General features: G+C 42.1%; 1 protein-coding gene across 6 annotated transcripts in view; it reads right to left on the bottom strand.

The window, feature by feature from the left end:
- ARHGAP12 (Rho GTPase activating protein 12) overlaps positions 1-4094 on the bottom strand; it is a 110014-nt gene extending 105920 nt beyond the window's left edge. For 2 of the 6 annotated variants that reach the window (XM_082740786.1, XM_082740788.1), the window contains exon 1: positions 3888-4072. The gene's annotated coding sequence lies outside the window, so the exon portion shown is untranslated. Of the gene's footprint in view, positions 1-3887 lie in introns of all 6 variants that reach the window. The other 4 variants (XM_082740789.1, XM_082740790.1, XM_082740787.1 and 1 more) reach the window with 3 other exon arrangements.
- Positions 4095-12359: the final 8265 nt, after the last annotated feature.

The raw sequence follows: 12359 nt of genomic DNA, 5'->3' as shown, positions 1-12359 counted from the left end.
GAGTCTTGTTTCCTTCCATTTGTGAAACGGAGCTTATTAACAGCAGATACCACATATTGAGAGAATCAAATGAGTAAATATGTGTAAAGCACCTGGTATAATGCTTTACAGATTTTAGATCTTCTTACAAAATACTATTATTTCTATGCTACCAAACCTTAACTTAGCAGCCATCCTACCCATCCAAGTACAATAGTGTAGGTAATATCAGTGATCTAGATCAGGGCTTCTGAAACTTCCTAGTGAGCAGAATCACCTGGAGAGCTTTTCTTTAAAAAAACAAAACAAAAACCTTTTTTAGATTAGTACTAGACTTAAAGAATTATGCAAAAATAGTACAGAGAGTTCCCATATATCCTATACACAGTTTCTCCTACCATTAACATCTTATGTTAGTATGGTACATTTATCATATCCAGGGGTATATATGAATATATCATTTTCAGTAACATCCATGCTCTATTCAGTCTTCCTTAGTTATCCCCTAATAGACTTCTTCTATTCTAGGATCCCATCCAGAATAGCACATACACATTTTGTAGTCATCTGCAGTTTTTAAAACACAAGTTACTGAAACCCAGACATTCCTAATGAGAGCACTATTAGGTGGGGCCCAAAAATTTGCATTTCTAACAAGTTCCCAAAGGTTGCTGATGTGGCCAATCTAAAAATACATGGAGAATAGCTCTGGTCTAGATTCTAGACTCCAGAAGTGATGCTCAATACAGCAGCCACTAGCCAAATGTGGCTACTGAGCACATTAAGTGTGTCTAATCTAAATTGAAAAGCCCTGTATAGGGGCGCCTGGGTGGCTCAGTGGGTTAAAGCCTCTGCCTTCGGCTCGGGTCATGATCCCGGGGTCCTGGGATCGAGCCCCACATGGGGCTCTCTGCTTGGCGGGGAGCCTGCTTCCTGCTTTCTCTCTCTGCCTGCCTCTCTGCCTACTTGTGATCTCTGTCAAATAAATAAATAAAATCTTAAAAAAAGAAAAGAAAAGCCCCGTATATGTAAAATACACCAAGGATTTAAAGACTTAGTCTGAATAAAAGAATCATGTTGATTACATGATGAGATGATAAAAAAAAAAACTTATTTCACTTGGGATTTTTCCCTCTATTTTTACTTTTTACCATGGGAGTACTAAAAAGCTTGAAAATTACCCAAGTGAGGGGCACTTGGCTGGCTCAGTTGGAGGAACACGCAATTCTTTATCTCTGGCTTGAGTTCAAAACCCATGCTGGGTGTAGAGATTACTTAAATAAAAATAAAAATAAAATAAGGTTACACAGGTGACTGGCGTTATATTTCTATCGGACTGCAGCGTAGTTTGTGGTCTGGGCAGTAGAGCACCAAGGGTATCACCTGGGGACTTGTTAGAAGTTCAGGTGATTCCCATGCACATTAAAGTTTGAGAAGCACTAATTATCAACAGGGGAGGGATACTTAGACACGTCAGTATTTGGCAGTCTGGTTCAAATAAAAAGCTAATCAACTGCAAACTGAAACTGCATGATATTTGTTAAGTCAATAAAAGTAGCAGGGAAATGGCTGAATCACAGCAAAGCCATCAACAACTAAGGATGTGGCATAATTAGACCAGTTAACAATTGAAGAAAAGAAAAACCACAAAGATAGTGACCCAATGGGTTCCTCAAAAGAGGATGATATGAAAAGCATGATTTGATGATGATAGGTGATACCATCATATCATACTTTTTCATGTCTGACTCATTCCACAAAACAGTGCATATTTGCAATTAAAACTAAAAATGTAAATACAAGAAAATAAAAGTTTAATTTCACTTTTCTCTCCCACTACTAGAAAACTGGAATGTCCATTTTGGGCAGATTCACCTTAAGTTACCTTTTCTTAGTACCAATTTTCTCAAGTAAGCAAAATACTGGTAGTGCCACATAAGGATTTTACACATCACTGTATTCAGTTTTATTTCAGTCAACTTCGAATTTTTATTACCCTATTATTCTCAGGAATGTCAACTGCACAACTTCAAGTACATAAATTTGTAAAGCCCACGGTCTACCCACCTATTTTTAAAAAGCACCAAACAAAAACTTTCTAAATGAAATGAAAACCAAATGATTAACTACAAACAATAAGCTGTTCTTCTACAGCATTTATACTACATATTTTCACTTGTGCCTCACAACTGATATAGTAAGTAAAAAATAAATAAACACCAAAAGTTACATATTGACTATATACGGATAACAAATCTTTACCAATGGCACATTAAGAATCAATGAGTTATCGACCTTTTCCAACTTTTATGGCTGATAAAGCATGAACAGAAACCCATCAACAGATACAGGCATACACATACACACACACAATCTGTTTCATTACACTTAATTGTTTTTCCCCAAGAACAAATACCTCCAAAACAGAAAGCTACATGCAACCACGGGTCACACATATGCATCCAGGTTGTCTGGTTCTTCAGGGTGCATGGCTCAAGGTTAACTCTTCAGATCCTGCTTTTAGGCACTCTGCTGGGCTCCCAATCCCTATTCTGAAACGTTTCCAAGGCATTTCAAAACAGAGCAAAAGAGAAAACTACTAGCACCAGCAGCCGAATGTCTACTCAGACAAGAAAAGGTACAGAAAGATGACCCATTCTGTAACACACCTTCCTATAGATCAGGTAAGGAACATTGGATATGGGCAAATAACCGCTCTAGGCCACTGTTTCCCCCAGTTTTCGGATGAAACAGGCGTGACTAGGGGCTAGATACTTTTTAACAACCTTTCACTAACACTGAGTCTTCCGGGTCTCAGCTTCGGAAGTGTGGCAGAATCTCAACCAGAAGCCGAGCTTTCCTCCACATTTCCTTCCCTTTTGGAATATGTGCATAAATATTCGATAAAAGCTGCTCTCGTGTGTCATAACTAACCATAAAGCAATTCCAGTGTTAGCTGACTTTACCCATCATAAACACTTCACTTGGAATGACATCCGAACTTTCCTAAAGGTATGCTCTAAACATTTTGCTTTAACCTTTGCAAATGCATTGAAAACTGCTGCTGCAGTCAGAAGGAAAACATCACAAGCCTCTGAAACTGAAGGCCCTGCATTTTTCCGTAATGATGACCCTGCAGACATTTCTTCTCAGAGGGTCTGCAGTAACTAAAGACACAACACGTAAAGGACAGCCATTCTTGGAAGACAATCAACTACGCTGAAATGGGAGGAGGGCACCACGCTTGTAAAGAGTTTTTTTTGTTTTGTTTTGTTTTTTAATTCAAGGACTTTGAGGAGATTGCTCCCAGAAGAGCCAGAGTAGCAAGTGTCCATTCAATGGGGCAGGGCACTTCTAAAGACTGCAGAGACAAAAGTACCCGTTTAAGGTCAGCAGTCCTCGAGGGGAGGCCTCAGGTAGGCTCCCCGGGGGGGCGGAGGCTTACACACCCAACAGCAGTTTGAGAGCGGGCACACGCAGCTGCAGAAGGCGAGGAAAGAGGGCGGCACCAGCCTGCCTTTTACACACACACACACACACACACACACACACACACACACTCCTTCCTAGGGGCGGGGCGGGCGGGCGCTGCCCTCACACAGGAAGTCAGGAAACCCGGGGGGTAGAGGAGCCACAACTTCGAGCCATTTAAACCCTCTCGCCCACGTCAGTCAATGCGCTGGCAACGGCTCCCCTTCCCCCCGCGCCCACCCTGCGCCCTGCGCCCCACCCCTCCAGAGACGCTCCCGGCCGCACCTCGCGCGCACCTCGGCGGCGACGCGCCTCCCGCACACACCTCCCCCTAACTCCGCCGCCCTCGGCGGGCACAGCCCCGACCGCGGACGCCTTTGTGCAGCACCTCACCAACCTGCCCTCTGTCCACGGGGACCCGCGTCCCGCCACCTTACCGAGAGCACGGCGGCCTCGCAGGAGGCAGCTCCCTCTTGTATTAGCACGGGGTCTGCGGGACGCCGCGGCGAGCCCGAAGGTCGCTCACACCGCGGCGGCTGCGGCCAGCCCGTCCCCGCAGGCTGGTCTCCGAGGGAGGGTAAGTTCCAGGGCACGTCGGAGCGCGCCGGCGCGGGGGCGGGGCGGGGCGGGGGTCACGTGACGGTAGGGGGCGGGGCGGGGCGAGGCTCACGTGACGACCCGGGCGGGCGCCGGGTGAATCGGCGGGGGTGGATGCGGGAGGAGGGGAGGCAGAGGGCGCGGCGGAGGGATTGGATTAGGGACTCGGGCTGGCAAGGTTGCTGCCCGCCAAGTGGGCGTAAGCACTTTGTAAACCTGAAATGGGAAACGTTGAGAGGAAACGCTCGGGAGAAAACAAGTGAAAGGCATAGGGGAAACGGACCCAACAGTAGGATGGCAGGAATGGGCCCAGGGAAAGAGGGGCGGTGGGCATTGTCCGCACCCTTTCTTGGCCCACTGGCCTGCTGGGAGCTGCTGCCAGACGAGGTCAGTCCGTTGTTCACTGACCCGGAAATCCCGCGGGGAGACTCGGAAAAAGTGCCACACCCCTTCAAGGGGACGAAATGGAACTCTGGAGGCACTGAGTCCATGTAGTGGGGCCATGCGGAGCTGTCCTGCGCAGGGGCTACCAGGGCAGATTGCTTCACCAGCTGTACACAGTCAAAGATGACGGAGGCCCTGGGGATCCAGGAGCCGGCCGTTCCATGATCAGGCTGCTCCAAAGCAGCATAAACACTCATTAAGCTGCCTACGGGGCCTGCTGTGTGTCAGCCCCAGGGCCACAGTGTCGTTGGCCAAAGTCATCACAGATCGCAGCGTTTGCAGTTTGGCAGCACAGAATCCAGAAGTCAGAGGCATTAAAGGTTTTTCATGTGGGGGTGAGCCTATGGCGGCAGTAGTACTGGACTGGGAATTTGGAAAAGACACCTAGCTTCTGCCTTTGTCGCTTCTTGACCTCAGCTGTCAACGGAGTATGTTGACTGAGCGAAAAGACTCCTCCTTCTTCTAGCCCTAAATTTCATGACTCTGAGGAAAACTAACTCATAAGTATTAGGTTCTAAGAAACCAGTCATTTAGTAATCAATTGTTGAGTGTGTCTGTTATGGTGCTGGATAAAATTGTAATGATACCGGATTTAAAATAAAAAAAAAAAAAAAGCAAGGTATGGTTGGGGAGGCACTCTCCGGAATTGGCCCTTTTCTGTTCTTATCTCATACTTAAAGATGCCATTTGTGTCTGGTGTCCTCATAAGCTGAACTTCCTGTTGTTTTTTAATGACTGCAAAGAACCCACTGGGCTACTGGTAAGAGTTTAAGAGCTGTAGTTTTCCACCTTCTTATTAAATTAAATTAAATTAAATTAAATCTAAGGGGGGATAGTGCTTAAGTTTAAAATATTTCCCTTTTAGAAAGGAAAGCTACAGAAAAAGAAAAAGAAAAAAAAAGCCAAGACCATACTGTCTCTATCATTGCACTCCCTTTCCTTGGCACTGATTTTTTTTTTTTTTTTCTGTGTTTCTCAGTTTCTACATGTTCTCTTTTCTATGCCCTTGTTCAGTGTATGGAGTAGTGCTCCTGTATGCTTCTGAAACTATTTGCCATAGAATCCCTCGTGATCTCTTTCTAGAACCAAAACAAGGAACGACTGTGAAAAGTAAACTGTGCCCTGATAGGAATGTGCTGATAACTTTATCTTCCCTACTCCTCACCCCTGAACTGGGCACCCTTGGTTTCAGGAATAGATAGAGCTGAACAGTTTGCACATAGTTGCTGATCTGCCTGTGACTCTACTTCCTATTTCACAACATAATCTCAGATGATACCACAATGCCCACAGTATGCTGATCACTACCAACAGCAGATGGAGTCGGATAAAAAGAGCTCTCACCCATGTGTGTTGTTTGAAAAGGACCTGATGGAGAGCTATGCAATCATTTGCAACACTGCCTCTAGTTAGTTTTTAAATAACACCAGTAGCATATGTCTGGCGCCTGTGCTCAGGATGCAACAGATCATTTTCAGGATATTGACATTTAACTGGCTACTAATGAGGTAGCATAGAGTTCCAAAATGTAGAATTCAAATGTAAGCTCCACAAAGGCAGAGGTTTGAGTTTGATTTGTGTGTATACATGCGTGTATGTGTCTCCAAAGTGCCTGAAACACAATACATTTTTGTTGAATGTATTTTTGAGTGAAAACGTACTCTGTAAATGGCTAGATATGCCCTGCTTTCTAATTCTTTAATAGGTAAATCCGCTTTTCATTGTGTATTTCTAAATGAAAAGGCATGAAATTATATCTGGCATCCCTGCTTTGGCTAGGCTCTAGAAGAAGGGAATTTGGCAGTATCTATCAGAATTACAAATGCATACACATTCTGAATTTACTTCTAGGGATTTATCCCGCAGATGTATTTCCACACATGAGAAATGATAAGGTATTTCTTATAGTATTGTTGAGAATAGCAAGTGATTGGGAATAACACTAATATCCATCCTCGGGACCCCTACTTAAATTAGGATAAATCCATAGATTCAAATGTGGCTAACAATAGAAGCAAAGATCTTTATGTTTTAATATTATAATCTCCATTTTTTTTTGTTAAATGAGAAAATGGTGCAGAGTAATGTATTGGCTTGTATATGCATTAAACTAGGACAAACTAACTGTTGAGGTATAAGAAATCTGTGGATGGAAGTCATGGAAAAGAGCCTTTATTGTATTCATATCTAAAATTTTTGATATTCAAACCATGAGAGTGCTTTATCTAGTCAAGAAGATAAATAAAGGGGCACCTGGGTGGCTCAGTGGGTTAAAGCCTCTGCCTTTGGCTCAGGTCATGGTCTCGGGGTCCTGGGATTGAGTCCCATATCAGGATCTCTGCTCAGCAGGGAGCCTGCTTCCCCCTCTCTCTCTGCCTGCCTCTCTGCCTACTTGTGATCTCTGTCAAGTAAATAAATAAAATCCTAAAAAAAAAAAGTTAAATAAAATATTTTATTTACATTTTTTCTGGTATCTTTATTTTGTTATTAAAACATCCAGGCTTCGTCTATTTATCAAAGTTTACCTAATCAGAATAAGTATATCAAGTAAACTGGTACATACATTAGATAAACTTTTTAAAGATTCAGTTATTTTCGTTAACTTCTGATTGAACAATAAATACTCCTGAAATAATTTAAGATCCAGGTCTTACCCTTAGTTTGAAGCCTGGTATACACCATATCCAATATACGTACATTTTCAAAAGTACTTTATTTTTCTTGAAGTAGAGCCTGACTTGAACAAATTATAATGACTTGGATCCTCTGATTTAAGTAATAAAACTAGAATTTTGTGAACCCTCTGTTCATCTCCTAATTAAGATCAAGAAAAATATATTTGGGATAAAACCCTGAAGGCATATCTTTCTGTGTGTATCTGTTAACTCGCCCACTTTGGAATATCAACTGCCTCCTGTCTTCCACAGTTCACCAAGATGCCCTGGAAATTATTTTGCCTATGCTTCACCATCTTATATATTTCTAGGCTTAATTCCCAGAAATTTAAAATGAATTATAATTACAAACTACAGTAGCATTCAAATTTACATACCACCATCTACTTAAGGATTTCAAGGGCTTGTAAATATTTTCTTGTGAAATCTCAGTTTTCACCATATAAACTTATATGAACAGTGTTTTTACACTCTTGTGAAAGACAAATGCAAACATAAATAATTAGGACTAAACGGCGAATTGCCACCTGGAAATTTTTCCAAAACTCCATAGGCTGCCTGATACCAGAAAATGCATAATGGGCTTTACAATTTAAACTATGTAACCAGCCAATCAATAATTAAAGACCTATTTTAATTTCTTCTGCTCATAGCCTTTAAATTAAATATGAACTCTTTTAAGCTTTATATATAACTCAGATATAAGAAATGACCCTAAAGTTAATAAAAATCAGTGATGAATAACTCATCATCTAGAACTCATGAAAAACCTTTGGTATTTGTCACGAGTAAGCAGTAGAACAATGTTTCAACATGAAACACAGCTAAGATAGAAATATTTCTTGATTTAAAAACAAAGATACTTCTCTAACTTTGGGAATTAGGCAAAAATGTCTGCTTTCACCATTCCTAGTCAACATTGTACTGGTGGTTCTACCAAGTATCTGGCAATAAGTAAATTTGTAGATAAAACTTTAATGTACATTTATATAATGTCGTACAGTAGATAAAACACACAAATCACATTACTAAAATCCATATGATTGGGCAAGGAGGATTAAATAAGATAAAATAAATAAATAACTAAACAAGATAAAAGTACCTACCCCAAACCTGGCATTTGGTAGGTAGTCAGCAATGATAAACTTGAAGTTCTTTTTTTTTTTTTTTAAGATTTTATTTATTTATTTGACAGACAGAGATCACAAGTAGGCAGAGAGGCAGGCAGAGAGAGAGAAGAAGGGGAACAGACTCTCCGCTGAGCAGAGAGTCCAATGCTGGGCTTGATCCCAGGACCCTGAGATCATGACCTGAGCCCAAGGCAGAGGCTTTAACCCACTGCACTACCCAGGCATCCTAAACTTGAAGTACTGTGGAGTTTTTCAACTCTGCGAAAGAGTCATTTGTTCTAAAGTAGTGGAAGACAGACCTTTACAGGTTTAAACAGGCAAGGGATGAAAATAGACTTCTTTCTGGGATGCCTGGGTGGCTCAGCCGGTTAGCACCTGACTCTTGTTTTCAGCTCAGGTCATGATCTCATGGGTCCTGATCTCATGCGAGATCATGTGAGATCAAGCCCCGCATCAGGCTCCACACTCAGCACTTGGGATTCTTTCTCTCTCCCTCCCCCTCTACTCTCCCCCCACCTGCACTCACTCTCTCTCTCTCTCTCTCTCTCTCTCTCTTTTTTCTTCTCAAATAAATGAATGAATAAATAAAATCTTTAAAAAAAGAAAAGATACATCTTTCTTAGTCTGGGCTCCTCCAGAAGCTGATCTTGAGGCAAGGATTAAAGTACAGGACGTTGATTTGGATGTGAGGGAAGGAGATAGGGAAGAGAGGAATTGGTAAAGAATGTCTGTGGTGGGCAGTTGGAGGTTAACCCCCCCAGGGAAACTCTGGGAGCAGAGTGAGAATAACTTCTATTTTCAAATAAAGCTGATAGCAGTCCTGAGCTCAAACACAAACTTCAGTTTCTGAGTTTTCTTTAAGATATACACAAGATGGAACCAGCCGCCATAATCCCATTTTCTTAAAGATGCTGACTGAAGCCTCCTCCTCCATGGTAGCAGGGGCCTTGGCTCCTTTTAGGTGAGTGTGTGAACTTTGCATTGCTTGCAGTGTATGTGCTGCCAATTCACTCTTATAATTCTGTATAGTATTGGTTTGAAGAGTCAGTCCTGGAGAATTTTCTCTGTTCCATAGTTAGGAAGAAACATTTGTTTTTGTGTGGCCGGAATTATGTTTAAAATACTAGAACATTAAAATGCATATTGTCACGGAAGCTAGGGGGCTCATTCGTTAAGCGTCTGCCTTTGGCTCAGGTCATGATCCCAGGGTCCTGGCAGGGAGCCCGCTTCTCCCTCTCCCACTCTGCCTGCTTATGTTCCCTCTCTTGCTGTGTCTCTCTCTGTCAAATTAAGTAAAATCTTTTAAAAAAAATAATAAAATGCATATTGTCCTCTTTACCATTACGTAAATTAGAACACTGTCATTTTCCGGAATCAATCCAAGTGTGATGCTACGACTACAAAACTCGAAGTCAGATCAACTATAAATCAAATACTTGGCCATTTGGACTGTCTAAATTGCTGAGAACCAAGGAATTTTTTATTTTCTATTTTTTATTTATTTATTCTTTTTTTTCCCAAGAAATTTTTTAAAAGCAGGGACACTGGTACATGGAACAGAATTCATGCAAAAAACTTACCCAATTTGAAATTCTGAGTTCAATGGGCTGGTTATTCTCCTTACTAACCACCATCCCCAGATTCATTCTGTGCCCTTCTCTGTCCTGCTTTATGCCCTGGAAGCCAGTCCCTTGGAATTGTATCCAAACCCAGGCTTCCTTGTCCTGTTGGTTTTGGGTTGGGAAGTACTGACAAAGATAGAAGGTGCAAAGAGAGGAAGGTCTGGTGTTTCCTACCCCCATTCCCTGTCTTGCCAAGGTTCTGGTGGTGAGGTAGATGCTCACCTCCACAAATGCAGTTCCCTTTAGGCAGCTCTCGGGTCAGGATGGTGGGAATGATTCTTGACTGTTCTAATCCTGGAGTGCCTAATCACCCACCCTCTTGTTGGCTCCTTTAACCCTACCCACACCTCTGTGAATGGTCCCATCATTAAATTTTCTTCCACTAAATTCATTTAAGTGGACCTTTTCCTGATTGGTCCCTGCCTGACACATTGGATTGACCGTGTTCCTAATCAGGAGCAGCTTAGTCTTTGATAAATTGTGATGATTTTTTTCTGCCACTGAAATTAAAAGGATTCCAAAGACACCTCGGCAAAATAATAATAATAATAATAATAATAATAATAATAATAACAACAACAACATCAACGCCCTGAGGGCAGATGAAATGAAAGGAGAAAAACACTCTATCAAAAGCAGCAGCAAATGCTCAAGCCCAATTTTGAAAGCATTTAGTGAAGGCATTTCAAGAACCCTCAAGGTCATTGAACTTACTCTGATGTTCATTTTAATGACTCTACGTGCTCCTAGTAATTGGGGCTTCTTGGTAATCCTAAAAGACATTGTGAACCTCCCAAAAAGTAAGATCTTTGAAATAAAAATAAGAACCTCTGCTCCTGTTTCTCTGTTCTTATTAATGGTTTAATCACTGGAATAGAGGGAAGGAGGGACAGAACATCTACTTAGCAAATACAAACCCTCCTCAGGCAGGTTCTTACATGATATAATTTGCATAAAATGCTGGCACACATAAAAAAGAGTCCGTTACCACAAGATGCTGGCTAATGCTTAAGGTATTCAGATTTGTTTTTGTAAATTTGAGTTCCTAGACTTAAAGAAAATTGATAAAACTTTATTTTTTATTTTTTTTAAAGATTTTATTTATTTATTTGACAGAGAGAGATCACAAGTAGGCAGAAACACAGGCAGAGAGAGAGGAGGAAGCAGGCTTCCTGCTGAGCAGAGAGCCTGATGCGGGACTCGATCCCAGGACCCTGAGATCATGACCTGAGCCGAAGGCAGCGGCTTAACCCACTGAGCCACCCAGGCACCCTATAAAACTTTATTTTTATTTCTATTTCAATATTCATTTCAATTTCTAAAATTACAATAGGCAACATCATTTATCAATCACCACTCACTAGGAGAAATATGTTTTTTTTTAAGATTTATTTATTTGAGAGAGACAGAGAGCACACAAGCGTAAGTGTGAGGGAGGGCCAAGGGAGAGAATCTCAAGCAGACTCCCCACTGAGTGCAGAGCCCCACGGAGGGCTTGATCCCATGACCCTGAGCTCATGACCTGAACAGAAGCCAAGAGTCTGACGCTTAGCCGATTGAGTCACCCAGGCACCCCAGGAGAAATAAATTTTAAGTAAAGAGATGAGTTGTATCTTAATACAGCAACCTATCTAGTTAAGTAAAGGATTTTACTGGGACGCCTGGGTGGCTCAGTCAGTTGGACATCTGCCTTTGGCTCAGGTCATGACCCCAGGGTCCTGGGATTGAGTCCCGCATCAGGCTCCTTGCTCAGTGAAGAGCCTGCTGCTCCCTCTGCGTGCCGCTCCCCCAGCTTGTACACTCTCTCTCTTTTTCTCTCTCTCTCTCACTCTGATGCATAAATAAAATCTTTTTTTTTTTTTAAAGAGATTTTGGGGACGCCTGGGTGGCTCAGTTGGTTGAGCAGCTGCCTTCGGCTCAGGTCATGGTTTCAGCGTCCTGGGATCGAGTCCCACATCGGGCTCCTTGCTCGGCAGGGAGCCTGTTTCTCCCTCTGCCTCTGCCTGCCACTCTGTCTGCCTGTGCTCGCTCTCTCTCTTTCTCTCTGATAAATAAATAAAATCTTAAAAAAAAAAGAGATTTTGCTAATTCTTTAGATCAACTTTGCATAGTTATTAAAGAAGTTCAATGATTAAAATTACTGAAGTTTTGGAAGGGGAAAAAATTCAACTTTCAGGGAACACTGTACCACATCTGTTGATATTATCATGACAGCATTTAGGTAATTGTCATGGCAACCACAATTTAATCCTCCATTAGTGTCTTGGAACACTCAGGCACCCCGGGAAGTGAGGAGGGTGATTCAGCAGGCAGCACACTCCTGTCCTTGTGAGTCAGGAAAATACCAATGTTCTCACTCAGCATAGGAAATAGAAGATACAGCCACTACACGATCTGTGACAGTTTCCATAAGCGCAAGGTACTGGTTTCCTTAAATATTC

Source organism: Mustela nivalis (assembly GCF_964662115.1).
Source record: "Mustela nivalis genome assembly, chromosome: 7".
In the NCBI taxonomy this organism is placed as follows: Eukaryota; Metazoa; Chordata; class Mammalia; order Carnivora; family Mustelidae; genus Mustela; species Mustela nivalis.
This window is presented reverse-complemented; position numbering and strand designations above follow the sequence as displayed.